Source organism: Xiphophorus maculatus, chromosome 6, assembly GCF_002775205.1.
Source record: "Xiphophorus maculatus strain JP 163 A chromosome 6, X_maculatus-5.0-male, whole genome shotgun sequence".
Classification (NCBI taxonomy): Eukaryota; Metazoa; Chordata; class Actinopteri; order Cyprinodontiformes; family Poeciliidae; genus Xiphophorus; species Xiphophorus maculatus.
In genome coordinates this window covers 12,878,736-12,898,156 of record NC_036448.1, presented here as the reverse complement: position 1 = coordinate 12,898,156, position 19,421 = coordinate 12,878,736, and the positions used below count along the sequence as shown (strand labels likewise).

At 38.4% G+C, this 19,421-nt stretch overlaps 1 protein-coding gene across 1 annotated transcript in view; it reads left to right on the top strand.

Moving 5' to 3' along the window:
• Nucleotides 1–19,421, top strand: part of LOC102233305 (endothelin-converting enzyme 2) — a 74,458-nt gene that overhangs the window by 38,549 nt on the left and 16,488 nt on the right. The gene's annotated exons all lie outside the window — the stretch shown is intronic.

The window sequence follows — 19,421 nt, the reverse complement described above, 5'->3', positions numbered from 1 at the left end:
TTCTAGATTGATCCATGTCAGAAACTTTTTTTTTTATTTACTGTAGGTATGGGGTATGTTGTGCCTTTTTGAGATCTTTTAGCCTACATAATGTTAGATATTTTTTATTGAAAGTATTTTTTATTCTGGAAATAATCAGGCCTGGGTGAGGCTAGTGGAATTTAATTATTTACTCAAGCTATCTTTTTGTGATTTTGAAATTTGGTTTATGCTCTTAAATCTTGAAAGGTGACAAGAAAACAAGAGGAGTGAGGGGGACACATTGTGCTGTCGTATGATGAATTGGATTGCTAGTCAGTCATACTTAAAAGTCCCAAATTGTTGTCTCAATCTAGTATTTTCTGAAACATTTCCCACTACCAAATTAGCTGGAGTTTTAAGATTATAGAAGCTTCATCAGACAGGAGCCTAACTCCAGTAAACAAAAGCAAATGGGCAGCAGACACGCATGCAGGAAAAAAGGGGCTGTTCTCTTGGTCTTTTCCTCCAACAGAAGGAGGTTTTAAAGAAGGATCAGCGAGTTTGGTTGCTGCACAGATGGATGGATTTGACTTTGCTTCAATAGGAATGAAGCCGAACTCATAAAACAGCCTCCAACCTGTTCAGAAGTCATTATAGTGACATTCCAGGTTCCTTCTCACGTTTTTCACTTTCACATTTCCTCACCTCCTAATTTCCACCCCGTTTTTTCCTCACTTTTATAGATTTCCCCCAGCTGCTCTGTTCTCAGGGCTGTGTGGTCACAGAAAAGTGTAAAATTGATCATGCGATCTTTGTAGTGCACTATTAATGTTGTTTCTTAGTGCGTTTGTGTTTGTTACAGTTCAAAGGCTTGTAATCTTTGGCTTATGTGGCTCCAGCAGTCACGATTTTTGCTCTAGTTTGAGTGTGTGTGTTATGCAGGAATGTGGGAGGTCTGTTGTGAACCTACTTTCTCACAGAAAATATGAAAAAGAAGACAGAGAGAGGCAATGAAAGGGAAGGGAGAAAACCTCAGATAAACCAGGGGGGTAGGGATCCCTTAGAGGTCTTCTGCTACCAGTGAACTGGGGTGGATAAATTGATTAAATGAGAGGAAAACAGAAATGAAGAAACTGCATGACAGCAAATGAGAAAGTTAGTGAGGAGAGGGGACGAAAGAACGAAAGCCCTACAGAAAGCTAATGAGCAGTGTGCCGGTATGAGGCTGATTAGACGGAACACAGTTGAAAATAAAATCTGACTTAAGGCTTTTTCTCACCAATTACTTGAGCTGTAGAAACACACTGATAAATGACAAATGGTGCGTATTTACACTTGGGAGTACTTGGGGAAACAAACAAACAAAAAAAAAAAAAAATCAAATCAATGCTTCAGATATTGCAGCCAAAAAAAGAAGCAAAACAACAATAAATCATTCTCACCTGTCATGTGTAATTTTAACAACTGACAATCTCGACAAAGAGTCGCGGAGCAATAGATTTTATTGTGTTTATTTTTGTTTCTAACATGCACGCTTCGCTCGTACATTCAAACAAAATCTCGCTGCAGAGGCCGCGGTTCACTGAAGTGTGAAATTTATTTCACAGACTGACACGCTCTATGAATCACTCTAGCTGTTGCTATGGAGACTTTCATTGGATATCATTTTAGACTAACATTTTTAATTGGTAACCTTTAGTCTTGTTTAAAAGGTAAAGAGTAGTCCTTGGACTTTTTTCTAAGAGACAGGTTACCTGAAGATGTTTGATTCTAATTTGTCCTGATTTATTAAGGAATATAGAAATTGTAATCACCTAAAATACTGGACTTTTCACCATATTGCTAAAAGTATTGGGTCCCCCATCCAAATCACTGAATTCAGTTGTTAAATCACTTCTATTACCACCTTAGTGCTTTCATAGACTTTGTGAAGGAAGAGGTCTCTCTCAGGAGCTCAGGGAATTCCAGCATGAAACCTTGATAGGATGCCACTAGTGCAGTAAGGAAAGTTCCTCATTGCTAAATATTCTGCAGTCAATTGTTTGTTGTCTTATAAAAACAGTGGAAGTAAATAGGAATGACAGCAACTCAACCAAGAAGGGTTAGGCCACCTGAAACCAAAGTGTGGTCAGTAAATGCTGATCACACTCTGATTTGTGGTAATGCGAGCAACATGTGCTGTGCAGAGGTGACTAACTTTCTTCAAAGTCAATAGCTACAGACCTCCCAGCTTTATATGCGGCTTTCAGATTAGCTCAAAAATAGGAAGCTTCAAGGAACACACTTTCATCGTCATGCAACTTCTTTTTACTAAGAGCAATACAAAGCCTCAAGCAATGGTTTAAAACATCACACCAGTGGACTGAAAGGAATTGGAAACATGTTCTCTGAAATGGCGATTCCAGACTCATGCAGTCTAAAGCATGAGTCTGGGTCTGGCAGTGTGGCAGTGTGGAGTTGCCCCCTTCAGTTACAACACAATTGCTCACCAATTCACAAAGCATACTCCATAAAGAAGAAGCCAGACTTATTTTTCCAATCTTAGTCTCTTACCTGAAAGTGCTTTCCTTGACAAATATTTAGATATTTCTATAAGGTCACTTTAAAACCTGGTGGACCGTCCTCTGTGAAGAGTTGAATGTTTTGGTAATACATTCCTGTTCCCTGTAGGGGATTTTGCAAAGAAGTACTTTCCTTGGAGGTGGCTGAAAGAGAGATTATGCAAGGTCAAGAGGTTTATTCCAGTGCAAATCAAAATCTGTCCTAGTTTGCTGGTTATAAACACAGTAACATGATTTCTGTGTTCATATATGCAGATGATAATCTAAATTAGAGCAGTCGTGTGCAGCAGCTGTTCAGAATGTTTTGCCCGATGACTCCAGGCTGAGATTTTATCCATGCTTGCAGCTTGGCTAAAGGTCCTCTGAGTCTTTAATGCATCCTGGAAGAGCTAGACAGCTGTTGGGCTGGCGTTAGTGATATTCATATTGTATCTCATTGCACTGGGGTTGAAGTTTTTATAAATCTTGATGTTACTAGTTATAAGTGTGTTGTTTTTGTTGGATAACAGACTGCAGTCATTAGTTGTTGTTTTCAACAGGCCTTTGACATGTTTCCTGAGGATTTTCAATCCATTGCTCTTGACAAATCTCTTACGCATCACACAATTGGACTGTGATTTGAGCTGCTTCTCATAAAAAAGCTCCTAAGAGTGCTTATAGCTTTTCATTTACTGTAAATGAAAATAAATTAATTGTATTTGGAAAGTAGGGAGTGTGAGTCCATCCTGTGTCTATACCAATTGGCATATCCTGAGTAGGAGAGAGTCCGGTGCATCTTTAGGAGTTGGGAGGAGAGCCCAGCTATCCGTAGCTGTTTTTGCACAAGTTTCCTCACCAGCTTTTGCTTTTTTACTGCCAGTAAGGTGACATTCCACTGACCCAGAGCCAGATTTCGATGCCAATAGTTGGCACACATTTAGGCCACTGCCCTTGCCTGCTGTGCAGCTTACACTGCGTTTTGGTGACTCTGTTGCTTTTTGGATTGGACTCAGCTGAGCTCTAGGAACCAAAACCTGGCAACCAGACTCTATCAAGTTATTTCACAAGAAGATTGTGCATTATAATTTTTGGACAAGGAGATTGTTTGTTTGGTTTATTGCAGAGGCTTTCTAACTTTTCCAGGCGTGCCTATGTTGAGTGCAAAAATGGCTGGGGATGTTTTGATGATCTCATAAAAGAGAATAAATATAGTTATATTACTTTTTGTTTCCTATATTTAATTTTCTCAGTTTGCTTATTGTCAGAATGTATTAGCTGGTTTTGAAATCCTTTGGTCTATGAATTGTTTTAATAATAATATAAAAAGAATGTAATGCCTTCATTTTTATTGATGAGTGAATAACATTATAACATGATATATAGCTCAGAAAATTGCTTCCCCTTTAAACAAAGGAATCCAAGCAATATATAGATTCTGAGTTTTGCTGTTGGCTACAAGTAAACGGATTTCACAATTTATTTATTCAAAAATATACATTTTCAAAGTTTAGAGCAATTCTTTGTAAGAAAAAAATCCTTTTGGTGACATGGTGATGTCACTATGTTATGATTTAGTAACTCGGTCCTTTGTTCTTATTCCAAAAAACCTTTCTCTGGGTTGACCTCTGCTTTTATTCCTAAACAGTGAGCTAAGAGCTTTCATGAGCTGTTTTATCATTTTATTTTAGCTTCATGCTTTCGGCTGTCGGACACAACAGACCGACAGATCTTTTATTTTTCTCAATTCAGTGACACTTCATCAGTCTCATTCCATATGTCTCTACTTCTCATTTCATCTTTCAGTTCTTGTCTCTCACAAGATTCATAATGTTAATATATCATCAACCATTAATACACTGTTATTATTATTTAGACAGGTGCTTTGCCTTATACAAGCACAACGCCCTAACCAGAAAACACTTTTCATGTGAGGGAACATAGTTCCATGCGATTCCTTATTTAGAAGTTACTCCAATAATGTGGAGCTGTCATGATCTTTTGGTGTCTGGGTTTTTGTTTTTATTTGTGTCTGTATTTTGAATATGTCCTTGAAGTTATCTAATTTCATTAGGTCTTGCTATATTTCTCTATTCTCATTATTGTTTAAATGATGTTGCCATGTTGGTTAATTCCTTTGTGTTTAGTGTTTTTTTTGTTTTGATTTTTTGTAGCTTCTTTGTATTTGGTTCGGCTTCCTTTGTGCTAATTCTTCTTCTGTGTTAATTATTCACTTTCACTCAGCTTGCCTGCTTGCTACCTGCCACAGTTGTTATCAATCCCTGATTTCTTCATTTGGTGTGATCTGGTTTGTGAGTATGGCACAGAGATAAAGAACACTTGAGAGAACTGAGGAACATGCACTGCTGCATTAATTCCCTCCTGAGTGTGTTTCTGTGTTTTGTGTATTTCTGTTTCTGCATGTTGGCTGTCTGAACCTTTTGTCCCAAAATAAAGTGGATTATGCTAATCTGTTTTATTCCTCCTCACCGTTCACACTTTTCCTTCTCCATATGGCTTCCTTCCATGTTTGTGCAAAAGGTGAGGCTTAAAAAGGGATTAGAGAAATGCTGCCTGGTCTGAATGTACAATTTATTTTGATTTATTAATTTGGAAGCATGATCATATTTCACATTTCACCTAAAATATTAAAAGTTATGCTTATAGTAGATTTTGTATTTGTTGTGCTGCACAAAGTTTAAATGTCAGATAAAAAGGACTAAAGTTTTATACAGTGTGATTCTGAGATTTGTGTGGAATGTATTTCCCTTCCCTACATGGATGCAGCCTGGCGATGAAGACCATTTAACCCTTTATTAGTGGAGTGTGTATGGCCTTTGGCTCACTTCTGTTTCTTCCCTTAGAGATGTAGCTGTAAGTGGAGTTGGAAGCTGTAATGCATGCCTGCTACCTGAAACAGTCTGCTGAGAGTTGAGTCAGGCACTGGATTTTGATGTGTGCAATTAAATCAGGTTGCCAGAAGAAGACAAGTGTAGCATCCATCATGCATTAAAGAAACACAGAGAAACTTATCTTGTGCAGCACACATTGCCCTGAGCCTCCAAGGCAAGTCACATTTTGACCCAATGATCTACTGTAGAACTTCACACACTGATATTTTAAGTGCTTCGGCAACTGCTCTGCATTTATTCATCTTATATTAATTAGTAAGAGATACAAGTTGCACAATTTTGGGATTCTTCATCTCCAGTTTCATGAGGATTTGAGTTTAGTTTCTCTTTTAGACCATTAATTTCAGAAGATAAATGAATCACACTGAATTAAACAATTCTACTTGACAATTACACATTAATTTTCATGGAAAAATGTCTAACAGTGTTATAGCTGAGCAAGTCAACAGGGTGACAAATTACTCACAAGCAATTAAGATTCTTCAGTTTAGCTGATTTGAATGTTTCTGCTCTCTGGGAATAAACTAGACAACATGAAAAATCCACACAGAAAGGAAGACATGGGAATCTAGAACCGTATTGCTTTATGTATTAAGAACTCCTGACAAATGGCTTGTCAGGAGTGGGTGAAGGGGTGACTCAAAAGGGATCACAGAGTCTTGTTCCTACCAATATATTTTGTAATTGTTTTGTCATACTTCCTATTTTAGTTTAAGACTAAGTGGACATTTCACACAGAACAGTAACAGATCAGAATATTATTCCGTGGTCTAAAGAAACCTTGATTTTAGTTGCAACCTTTAAAATGGTGGAGTCAGAACTTCGTATATCAAAGCGAGGATCCATTTTGCCTTGTATCCACGGTTCTGGCTGGTGATCGTGTTGCAATGGCATTTTTCTGGCAATCTTGGTGATTTTGATGAAGAACCAAAAAGTCTTTTGCACTTGAAATAGAAATCTAATTTACAGTGATCTTTACATTTTACAAGAACTTCAGATTATTTAATATACCCTCATTATCAAAGCATTTCTTATGGTGTAAATTTGTCCTCAGTTACTTTCCTTTGTTTTGCCATTCTTCCACCTCTTTATCATACATGAACAGCTCTTTGTATGCACGTGTGAGCAATTACGGTTGTGCTTTGCAGGCAACTTGAAAATGCATGCATGTGCATTCCATAATGTAAAACTGGGTATGTATGCTTTTTGGTTTCAGCCCTCGAATTTGCATGCCTCCAGTTTTGTATGTACACCTGTGTTTCTTTGCATGAATCCTTTTTGCATATCTCTACATTTCACACTAGTCCATGTGTGTGGGGGAGAGCGTGTGAGGAGCCCCTCCCTTCCACTTCCAGCAGAAGGAAAGTAGAGCACTGGAGCACACGTGAGGTGGAGAGAGTGTGTGTGATTGCAAAAGTAGCTGCGCATGTGTAGAGATGCGAGCTCGGGATCAGAAAGCCGTGTTTGTGTGTGACTGCCAGTGTAGCTTTATTCCTTTTTTTTTTTGCATGCGTTTGCCTCTTGTTTTGCTTGTGCGATTATATTTGTATTAACATTGAGGCAGCACGATGTTTTTAATACATTTTCACAGTTGTATCATCATGAGTGGTTGAAATGGCTTTGCATGAATGGAAGACTGTTGATGTGTGTGTGGATGAGGCAACTGACTGCTGAGCTGAAGCCCTCTGCTCTCTAGAGATGTTCGCCTGGCTTCGGGATGGATCATCGCACGTGTTTGTTCTTATACAGGCCTGCTGCTCATATGGGCAGATGGTCTTCCCCGGACAATGCCAACACCAAAATGACACACAATGTACATTATTGTTTATTCATTTTAGGCTGTATTTAGTGTGTCAAAAATATCGACACAAAAACAAAACGATCAACAGCAGCGTTGCAGAATTCTGTGAGAAAACAGATTTCAGATACAACCAAGGAAGTCTTTTTGTCTCGGATTGTGAATACATCAGTAGATTGGCTGCATTTGTTTCTCTAAACTTGTTTCTGCTGTACGGTCACATCTGTGAAAGCACTTTACTTCCTCCGCATATTCCTCGTTGTCCTCTGTTTAAGCTCAGTGGAAATCTTGATGGCAACACTGCTCAGTCTGAATGACTCCATATTTCTCTGTGTTGTTGTGCAGTGAGTCTTTTCACTTTTTTTCATTAAAACTCAGTTTTTAAATTACAACACCAAAGTTCGGGTTTGGTTTTATCAGTCTACAATGTATTCTCTGTAAAGGTTTGCAAAGGTTTAGCTAGCCATGGATGGTTTTTTTTCTGGAAACAAAAAAAGGCTTCTGCCCTGTAATCCTTTGTACAAGTACATGAAGAAAGTATGAGAATACTGTCAGGACTAGTGTTTGTTAGGAGTTCTAGCTTTACAGGTACCACTAGTACAAAAATTTCACTAATCTCAATCATAAATAAAAATTAAGCAATTACTTTAGACCTAAGGGGCATGAATAATTTTGGGTTTAACCTTATAATGTTTTTTTAATAAAAGAAAGGCCACAACATCATTCTTTGTAGCATAGTTAAATTTGTGATTTGCAGCATTTATAAATATAATAATTTTGATCCACTTCAAACGTAAGGTTGGGCAAGAACATCACAAAACACAATAACACATTTACTTACTTCTAAATGCTATTTCACTTTTACATTGATTGTGAACAGAAATGTACAAAGCAAACGTGAATTAATTAAAAGTGAATAAATCTTTCACTTTGCCTTAAAGATATTAAAAAACAACTGGACACCTTTTTCAGTGAAATTGAAAAGCACAATTTCTGTAAACACGCCACATGTGCACACAGTTGCCCAAATATACAACACACACGCGCATGCACTTGGCCTGCCCAGTTCACTGTTACCAAGACTACCAGCATCGACTTCAGAGCACTGTTCCTATGGAAACAACGGATGCCTCAAGGAGAAGAAGAGTTAATTGGAAAAAGAGAGTACAGGGGAACGGATGAGGGAGACTGGGGGCGAGAGAGAGGATAATAAAGAGAAAGTTCTGTTGTTGCTCAGAAAGACCAAAACGGAAAACAAACTTTTACCCAGTTTTCAAAACTGTTGTCTTTCTGCCATTCGTGGCTGTCGTCTGTTCTGTGCGATGCTTTCTTTAACCTGGCAACACAAGATAGATACAAACCCAGCAGGGGGTCGAAAATGAGGTTAATCCATATTTAAGGTGGACTTCTGGAAAACAATATAGGCCAAAGGCAAGTGGAGAAAGGACCCTGAAGGTTAGTAAATCACACAAATCTCCCTTCTGAGACGGGCTTGTATAATCCTGTCTGCTAAACCATAAATCTTTACTGCAGAGACTTTTTCTGTTGGCCACCCTCCTAAAGCGCTGTCAGAAAGGTTCAAACATGCTATCAGTTATGCTTTTTCTGCATTCTTATTTCCGATCATCTTTCACAAACACACACAGATAAATGAAGGTTTATGGCTTTACATAAGTGGGTAATCAATCACAATTTTGTTTACTTACCTTCTTCTGTTTTTACTAAAACTGAAAAATCTGCTTCACTTGCAATGTATCGACGATTCAGAGCAGGATAAACTCCCCTGCTCTCCATCTGCCTCCATCCAGATCATTCCTGCCTTTTGTGCTTCTAAATAGAACGCAGGTAAATCAATACAGACGCTTTTCTCACATAAAGGCTTCTCAGAGTCAGAGGAGAGGGAGGGAGAGAATCAAGGTTTTCAGTGAATTTGTTTTTTTGTTCTGGTTTTGTTGGAAGTTGTTGCTTTAGATTTAGTAGGTCAACTACAATTTACTGATTTGTTATCTAATAAAATATTAGACGTCTGACTGGAGCTTGTTGGTTCAATAATGTTTTACTGTATGTTTAACTTAAAATCCTTTAAGATGAACATCTTTTCTTTTAAGGACGAACACTGTGGAAGAACACACGCTATAAGCTCAAGGCATCAACAAAATAAAACTAGTTGAAAGTATTACAGGAAAAGTTGATTGTAAAAGCCTAGTCCAACCTGTCTCTTCCCCATTATATAGTCTTCCTCTTTTTCAACACTTTGTGGGAAAAAGTGGATATTTTTTACCTCCTGGGTGCATGGATTTGATAGTGATCTGTAAAACTATGCTTAGCTTTGTGTGTCTGGAGCATCTGTTCGTCTGTACATCATGTATTGGCTTTTTCGTTTGCTTGTTTGCGAGTTTGTGCATGTGAAGTGTTTCTGGATTGATCAAACCCAGCCAGCTGTGAAAACTCCCCTCCTTTCACACAGTAGATCATTCAGCTCAGTACCTGGGTCACTTTTTTTTTTCTCTGCACTCATTTTCCTCTCCCTCAGCTGGCCAGATTTTTCACAGTCCACTGGAACTAGTTTGGGTCGATGGCTGATCTTTGTGATCTCCTAACTGCACACCCTCTATTCTCTTAGTTTGCAGATAGAAGACACTTGAGCAATTGCTTTTTTTCCTGTTAGCAAAGGTCTGTTGAACATTATATTGGCTCAGTATCAAGTGACTAAAATGACCTCCTCACATCTGAGGTAATGGTCCAAAGAAATCACCTACTAGAAGTGTATAAAACAGGTAAAGAGCAATTATTGGTCACTTTGAAATTGGCTAGTAGAGATGTTAGTATATATAAAAAAGCAATATATACAAACTCTATAAACAAAATTGATCTTCAAAAATTATTAATCATCAGAATAGAAATGATCATTAATAGCTCAATTGTGTACTTCAACAGGCTTTTCTATAGCAGTTTTCCCTTCCACTCAACTTTCCAATATTATGAATAGGTCCATGAGTCACAAAAGATAACTGTGACTCCAATTATCTTTTGTTAGTCACAATAAGTAAACCAGAATATTATTGAAAAGTTCATTTTGTTTCAGCATCATAGTAATATAGTATAACACCTTATATAACTTTATTACACACAGAGTGATGAAAACAAGACATAACATTAGAATTCAGTTCAATAAAAATGTATTTCAATACAGAAAGGTTGGAGTATGTTTAATATCTACTTAAAGTTTATTTTCAAAATATACTTTTATTTTGACAAATGGCCCTTTGTCCGAACGAATATTCACATTTATTAAATATTAATGTAAACTATAAGTTGTACCTTTTAAAAAAAAGAAAAAAAAGCAACTTCTAGAGAGTGTGAATTCTGATCTGGAGCTCTTTCATAAATTTCAGTTCCATGTCTGAATAGTTTATGTTCCACTACCAGATTATTTTCCTCTCAACGTGCTCAAACAGGCATAGTTGACGTGGGAATGGAAAAGCAAGGACCCAGTTTCACATCTGAATGTGTTGTTTTCACCTTTGTTGTTTCCAGACCAGACAGGAAACTCTTTATTTGGTTTGAAGATCCTAAAGAATACATTTTTTCTGTTCCTGTAGTGTACAGACAGATCTTCCAGGGGGTGTTGCTGGTTTATGAGCTTGCAGCCACATTTATCTGTCCTTATTCAGGGCGTTTTAGATCATGCATCAGAACTATGCTGTTGCATGTTACTTAAAAGAAGAATTGGAGCATAAATTTATCCCAAGCTGTCTCCTCATCAGCCTCATGTCATGTGAATGTCTCACTATAATTTCATTTTCTTGTTTTAATAACATAAATCCATCACTTTCTTGTCATCTTCTCTCTTTAATCTCGTCTTCTGTTCTTGTTCTTTCATCATCGCTGCATGGCAAATACCCTCTCGGCTTCAGGTTGCCAGATGTGCAGGGATTCCACTACAGAACAGCTGGCCTTTGCTGCTAAAGACACGCACACATGGGGAAAAAATAAGTTTCAGTCCATACACAAAGGTATGTCAGTGATTAGACTCCAAATGCAGGGGTAGAGGCCTTTTGTTTTTGCAAAGAAACAGATTGACTAGCCTGTGTAGCAACAAACTATCTGAAGCATATAGGATCTCTTCATGGCTCAACAAAAATGAAAACTCAGAAATGTTTGCCGAGGTGTGTCACAAATAGCACCATTTTTTCAAACTAAAAGTTTGAAAAGAAGTAATCTTACCACTATGTTAAATTAGGTGACAAAACATATATTTGGTGTTTTCTCTAATTAAAAAAAAGGCTGCTATAAGTTTTTTTATAGAGACTCTCAAATATTTGCCGATTTTAGTTCATCACAACAACTGCCATCCCTAATCGTTGTGAACACTGGGGCCTAAAATACATCACTGTTCACAGAGAAGCAATTAGATGACCAGCATTTTAAACAGATAGTATGTTTCTTTGGTTAAATATTGGGTCAATAAAGCTGCATAAATCATATAACGACTGTGGGGAAGAAGTTGGACATTGCCCAAAAGACTATAGCGTAAAACTGAAGGCCAACTCTTATTCATTGGCGGTAGCAACATGCAGTCTCCTGATTGGTTAACTTTTCTTCCTCCTGATGTAGGATCATCTGTTAAACTGTAGCTTAGAGGTTCCCTGCTATGGTGTCAAAGATCTATTAGTGATGAATTCAATGGGATTAGGAAAAACTAAGCTTTTAACAAACTAGTTGTTAACCAATAAATATTGCTATGAAGGTTTATAGCTTAATTTGGGTTATTAATGGAATAAATCTCAATATACTATGTTTTTGTTTTTTGTTTTTTTTAAACATCACATTTCACTATAGCTTGCACTTAGAGCTGTTCCTAAGTTTTTCACTGCTTCTCACTGCAAGGAAAACTCTCCTAGCTGTAACTCTATAGCTTGTGTGGAATCACAACTTGGCAAAGTGGACCTTTGGTGTGACTCGGGACACATTTCCATTCACATTGCCAAAGACACACTGTCATAAATGTCCCAGATCACCTCGGGATGTAGCAAATGGAGCTGGACGTATCCTCAGTTTCCATGGAGTGAATTCAAACCTGTTTTTAGCTCTGTCTGCTGGTTAGCTGATCAGGCAGGATGCACATAATGCCAAATGTGAATAGTGTTTCTGTGAGACACATGCACAATATTCACAGGTTGACGGGGCACATTACAGTCGGCAACACATTTTGTGTGAAGAACACTTCCCCCCTCCAAAAAAAAAACAAACAGTAAGGTGTTCTGTAAAAAACAAACCTGGCAACCATCAATGGAAAAAGCCTAGCTGTGTGAAAAGAAGAGAGCTGTTAGATCAGGGGACAAAGAAGAGCTGAAAACTATACAAAAAGGATTCAAAAATAAGGAGGGGAAAGCCAAAAACATTTAATGAAGAAATGTACAAGAGAGGAACATTGAAAGAAAAAGACTAAACAGAAATGAAAACTATTTCTGGACACAAGTGGGACGTGGAAGAAACAAAACATTTGGCTCTTTTGAACAAAAGAAGTCCACTGTTGTACAACCGAATATTTTTCAAGAGTTTTCCATTACAAGTGTGACCCCAGCCTCAGTATGAAGTCAAAGCTCAACTGGGAACTCAAGGATTACTGCATCTCTTCACTTATCCCCACAGATTCAGTAACAGCATCAGCTCGTTGCCCAAACATCTCTTGTCATTTCTTGTTTAGCTGCTTTGTTGAGCACACCTTGGTTGGTTCAGTCATGGGTCATTGTACACATGCTAATTCCTTGCGGTATTTCTTTTCAGTCCTTGATGTGCTGACTGCTTAGTTTGCTTACTAGATTCTGTTTATATCGAGGTCATAAACATGAGTTAACAGTAAATAAGAGTTATTTAGTACACAATAACTCATTTAGATGCGTTTGTGTACGTTTGCAAATATGCGGTATTCCTTGAGTTACCTGTTGACAGTTACCTACGCAGATGTGCATGTATAATACTGACTTGCTCAGATGCTACTTTTTGTACAAACTAAAATCAGAGACTTGCAGCATGTATTTCTTAGCCCCTCTTTGTCGACGCTTTGTAGAACCTCTTTTTGGTGCAACTACAGCTGCATTTGGCGAAGTGTTTCTACATGTTTGGCACATACAGACTAAAATGTTTGCCCATTTTTCTTTAAAAATCAGCTCAAACTCATTGAATATAGAGTGTTTGTGAACAGTATTTTTTAAGTCTCCAGTTCCTCCAGAGTTTTCATGGACCACTTGGCTGCTTCTTGTGCCATACTCTCCATTTTCAGATGATTGATTGATTGATCCATTTTGGTGAGATGTTTAGAACTTAGTTTTTATAACACAAATCTCCTTTAAACTTTTTCACAACTTTGTCTCTGACCTTCTGTGTTCCTTAGTCTTAACCACTATTGTACTTTTCATTAATCTGATCACTTAATGCAAATGGTTGCATTGGATTTAATTTGCGGGTATCAGTGTAAAGGGGTTAGAATACAAACACAGAAACATGTCAAATTTTTTAATTGAAAACCAAACATAAATTTCCTTCCATTTTACAATTAGGCAGAACTGGTTTAGCACACAAAATTTAAATAAAATACATTGAGGTTTGAGGTCAGAAATGTGAAATAGTTCAGGGGAGTATTTTAGCAAAGCAGTTCATAACACTGAACTTCTGAGATGCTTTTTTTCTCATTGGTTTTGATTTGAAACAATGTCTACTCAGCAACTCCAGGCTTACCCATCAAAATGATTGTGACGCATGTCTGTGACTTGCCTTGTGAACATCTTTGCTGTCTGCTTTGTTTATGTTCCAGGCACTCATGTTTGGGCTACAGCCGTAATTAAGGAAGTGTGACTGAACTTTGCAGGGCGGTTTGTCACAGTGACAGAGCGTATAAACCTTGGACTGCATAAGTAAGAGGCGGTCTCAATGTGTTTGTGTGTATGCATCCATCTGTCCTGCAGAGCTGGCCGGCAGTTACTTTGCATATTGTGTATCGCCCCGACTACAGAGCACGTTCGTGTTCCCGGGCTTTTTATGTGGCAACAGGGGAAACTGCTGCAGGTTAGGTTCGGCCAGTAAAAAAAAAAAAAAACAGTGAGGTAGATGGAGATGAGGAAGGGGGGGAGGTGGTTCAGGAAATCACAACGGGTTGGTTGGTAATTTCTGGGAAGCAACCCCTCTCTGTGGAGAGCTGCAAATGACTGTGTTATAACTTGATTTACCTGCTGGCAGACTGCACTGCCTCCTTGTAATTTTCTTAGTAACAAACAAAGGAAGCTTCTTGCCTCTTTCCGCTCTTTATAATGTTGGTAACTGCGTGGATGGTGGATGATAACAGCATTGCCTCTTTAACAGGAGCTTCTCGCAAAATAAACCTGGTCTACACACCAAACGTCAAGGCATATTGGTGCAGTCACGATTTGAATGCAGCCTGAACACCGAGGTTTAAACAAAGATATTGGAAAGGAAAACATTACATCAAACCGAACCAAAGCCCATAGACTATAAGGCATGCACACTGGCTCTTTTTTCCCATTTGTCACTCTTTATTTTCCCTGTTTTTATCATTCGCACATAAACGAAAACCCTGTCGTGAATGTTCTCATTCTATCTGAAGACACTGCTTTTATTGAACAACCCCAGTGATTATGTAATAAAGAGTGAAATGAAGTTGATCTCGTCTCCCCTTCCTTGTAACATCTTATATATTAACAATAGTCAACATTAAACTGCCCAGGTCTGATTTTATGATGTAGTTAAGAATAAAGCTGATGCTCAGAGTTTAAAAATTTGAGTTAACACCTAATTTGCACCGCTCTTCACTATTTTCCTGTGATTCGGCTTCTCTTAAGTCTTTTCTCACCTCCTTTTTCTTTTTTTTCTGCTTCTTTCCCAGCCTAACTCTCGAGTATCTTGCAGGGCCTGTTTCTATAGCAACAGGTCACCATGGAAACTAGGTGACAGTGCAGAGCCTCCCATCCCATCCCATCCTGCTCTCACCATGCAAGAAGTGTTTGGAGAGAGGGAAAGTTGTCTCTTTCACTCTCTCTCTCTTCTTCTTTTTTGCTTGGTATTTCAAGCATGCAAAAAAAAATGTAGCGGGAACAGAAACACTTAACTAAAACCTAAATGTTAAATAGAGGTTCAGGTCATATGCATGTAGGCTAGACCTGGAGAAAATAATGAATTATATCACTATCGGAGTAATATTTCAATCGCAAAGAACTGTCTGGATACAATATTTATTAGGCTATAATATTTTATGCACCCTCCCTTAAAACTCTATTTGAAGACTTCGATGGACTTTCACCATTCTTACCCATAAGGTACATCATGGTGGTTCTGGATTGGACCCTCCAACAATATGTCAGATGAATTCCTCTGAGAATTTAGTTCATATTGATGCGCTGGCACTACACAGCTGCTGCTGATTTATCTTTTGCACATCTAGGATAGAAATCTCCTCCAAAAAAAGAAAAAAGGAGAATTGGCAGAAAGATGGTAGCAACATAGCAGGATCTCAGATAGCCACTTAGTGCATTCCAGATATTAGGAATAACATCTACGCAGCACAATATCATCATAGAGTTTTTGCTGATTTACAGGCTTCATGTTAATGATGGGAATCTCCTGTTTCCCCCACATCCCAAAGTTGCTCTGTAGGCTTGAGATCTGGTGACTGCAGGAGCCTCATTGTTATGTTCAAGATATGAGTTTAGAGGATTTGGGCTTTGGTGTGTTACCCCGCAGCAAGTACCCATCAGATGATTGTTAAACTGTAGTCATAAAGGGATGGGCAGGAGCCATAAGAGTGCTCCAACTTTTAAATGCAGCTTGCTGGTGCTACGGGAATCAAAAATGTCTCCCCCCCCAATATCATACCATCACCTCCTGGCTGAACCACTAATAAGAAACAAGATGGAGCCACAAGACATAAGTGAGTTTAAAACATAGTGATGAACATAAGGGGTGATAAATAAATATCGGGATGATAGAGAAGAGCGTAATGAGATTTCATTGACTATTGTTGTAGTATTTAGCAATGTAACGTTTTCGGAATATCCTCTAGCTCTAATTTAAGAAGTGTACACAACATCACTGCAATGAGCAAAATTTACACTTCTCCAATCTTAGTAGTTTGGGTTTTTTGAGTAGTCTTTGGAGGTTTTCTACTCTATATTTTATATAATTGCCAAATAGCGATATTTCTGATAAAACTGTTAAACAATGAAAAACGTGTTTGACATATCAAACATTGAAATTTCAAATGACCTTGTTTGGTTTTTTTTTGCATGCGTCTATTAATTTGGTGAAATGTTCACTTTCTTTCCTCAATATATCTTAAAGCTTGCATCTTGCCTACCCTCTGCATTCTGTATAGGAAAATATCCAGAGGCCTAAAATAACTGCACCACTTGACAAATGATGCAATATTACAGAAACAACAAAAAAAAAATGGACCGGGCTTTTATGTCAGTTCAAATTTAGAAATAGACATGAACAAAAGCCCTAACAGCAGAGATTTCAGAAGACAAAGCTTCTCACGTGTGAGGCGACCAGAGATGGAGTGGGGGGGATGCTTTGCCATCTTACATGCTCAGAACAGTTAATATTGCTCTGAAGTCTCTCCACTTGCTGAAAAAATCCTTTGGGGATAAGTCAGTTTGTTCTGCGCTGTTGTGAATGGATTTAAAATTAGCCATTTGTTGGACACAGCTCAGCAGTGTAACTGTCCCGGTCTGCTGTGGGTTTTATTTGTAGCCAGATTATTGCTCCAAGTAATTAATTATGAAAAACAACAGCCTCGGGGCGCACCAAGTTTTCACAGAACAACCACAGATTCTTCAGTCCATTCAGCCCGTCGTCAGATGGATAGAGAGAATACCAGATAAGCAGGAGCACAAACAAACAGAGGATGTGTGCTGGAGTGACAGACTGCTGCTGATTTGCCTTCACTTCCTGCAGCTACCAAGCGCTTTTTTGTATCGTGACAATATACAAACCATCCATAAACTATTCAAAACCCAATATACATTTTTTTTGGCAATGATTTGAAAACATACAAAATTTTCCTCATGTCCCAGTTTTAAGGAGTTTAGTAAAGGATGGAGGCTCTAAGAAGACCTCGGTGGGCGAGATGCAGCCCACTCTCTGCGGCTGACCTGGTTTACAGCACGTGATTGCAGGCTGCTGATGCAGTCTCCAAGCTGTGTTCCCTGCCTGTAGGATCGACGGCTGACACAAAAATAGCTCCTAGAATGGTTGAGTATTTTTTGATTTGGATTTGACATTTCTCAGGTTGGACAAGGCACAGCACAAACTATTTGTTTTTCTCCAGGAAGGGCTTAAAATAGTAAAACCTAGCAATGTTTTTATTCTTTGAAACATTTTTATTTTATTTCTTATTTTTTTCTTCTTTGATGGCTACAGTGGATAGAGCAGGATTTGCTTTAGTTTCTTGGTGTGAGAATAGCATTAGTATTAATCACTGTCCTTACAAATGAATTGAAACAGTAGTAGCAATGTAATTTGATGTCATGACAAAAGATCTCATGGTGTATTTCACAGTCTTTATCATCAATAATGGGTCACGAATTTCAAATTGTGTGTCTTATATTTGACATGTTTGAGACACTTTGACGCAAGAAAGTAAGACATTTTCTTGTTTCCTGTTGCTTTGCCATAATTGACTAAGAAGACTTCTTAGTTGTGCCAGCTGGCAACACATGCAAATGGACAAATTGGAAAAATGTTCACCACTTTTGAATTTTTGATTGCTGCTATTTTGGGTAACTGGTAGAAAAAAGAAAAAGTGAAATAATGAAAAACAGGTGAAACTGCTTTTAAAACAGAATCCTGCATCTGCAACAAATAAATAACCGTCAGCAAAATCTGCATAACATTAAATCACTCTACGTCGCTGTGCCGTATTTTAGACATGAATCGGTTTTCTTGTGGCATTGTGCTTTCCTGCTGCTGTAGTGCTGTGTACTTGGGGAACTCCTCTTGCTATAAAATGTGTGTTAAAGCCTCCTAACCAATGACTCAGTCTCACTTAAGTCACTCCAACATCAGCTCCTGCGGCTTCTGCTACTCCACTCACTGTGGGAGTCCGGTCCAGCCGCAGGGAAGTCGAAAACACCTGTGAACTGTGTCCTGGAGTCTCTCCATCAGCACGGGCCCGCTGCAGCTGCACCTCGTAAATCCAGCTCAGATTTCTTGGCAGGACTCGGCACTAAATCTTAGGCGTCTTTACTGACACCCCTAGACGTGTTTAAACAGCGGCTGGCCAGACAGCCAGGGCTTGGCACTGCCGACAAAGCCATCAAACGGGAGAATGATGCCAACTCTGTTTTAGAGGACACACCCTCCAGTAAATGTCATTTGCCTGTGCACACACTGCATCCATAGACTCCCTCATTGGCTGAACACCTGATATAATCTATTTTACCACAACAAAAATGTCTTTTAATGATGATTATGTGTCACACTGTAGATGCTATTTAGCTGCTACAGTTTAAGGATCGTAGCAGCTTTTTTTGTTACAATAATACAGTCTAAAAGGCGCCTTTCAGAGCGCACAAGGTCACCTTACAAATTTAAAGCAGTAAACATTTTAACATAGACAACAAAAGAGAGAAAAACGGTGGAACATGTTGATCAATCAGAGTGAAAATGCTTGTTTGAACAGACATGTTTTCAGCCAAAACTTAAAAAGAGACAGAATGTTGGTATTTCTGATGTCGGGGCATTCCAGAGGTGATGATCTGATCGGCTAAAGTCCCTGAATCTCATAGTGGCCGGATGAGCAGGAGGCCGACTTTAGAGATCGAGAGGGAATGTTAATGTGAAGGAGGTCGGACAAATATGAAGGAGTAAGATGATGGATATCCCTAAATAAATAAAGATGGATTTTACAGAACAAAATGAAGCACAGAAGGATAAAACAGAAAAACTTTGCAAGACTGATGGTTTTTACTTTTTCCTTGTCTGTTGGCAGAGAAAGGCGCTTTCTTTAAATTACAAATTCGTAATCAACATAGAAGAAATAGGTGTGGGTTGATGAGTGTTTTAATGGCCAAACTGCAGATTATGGCACTTTTACAGTGGTTGATTCCCTAAGGCATACCACAGTATGAACATGTTCTACCTAAAAACACTGTTACACATTAAATAGAGAGGTACATAGGCAAACGACTAAAAGAA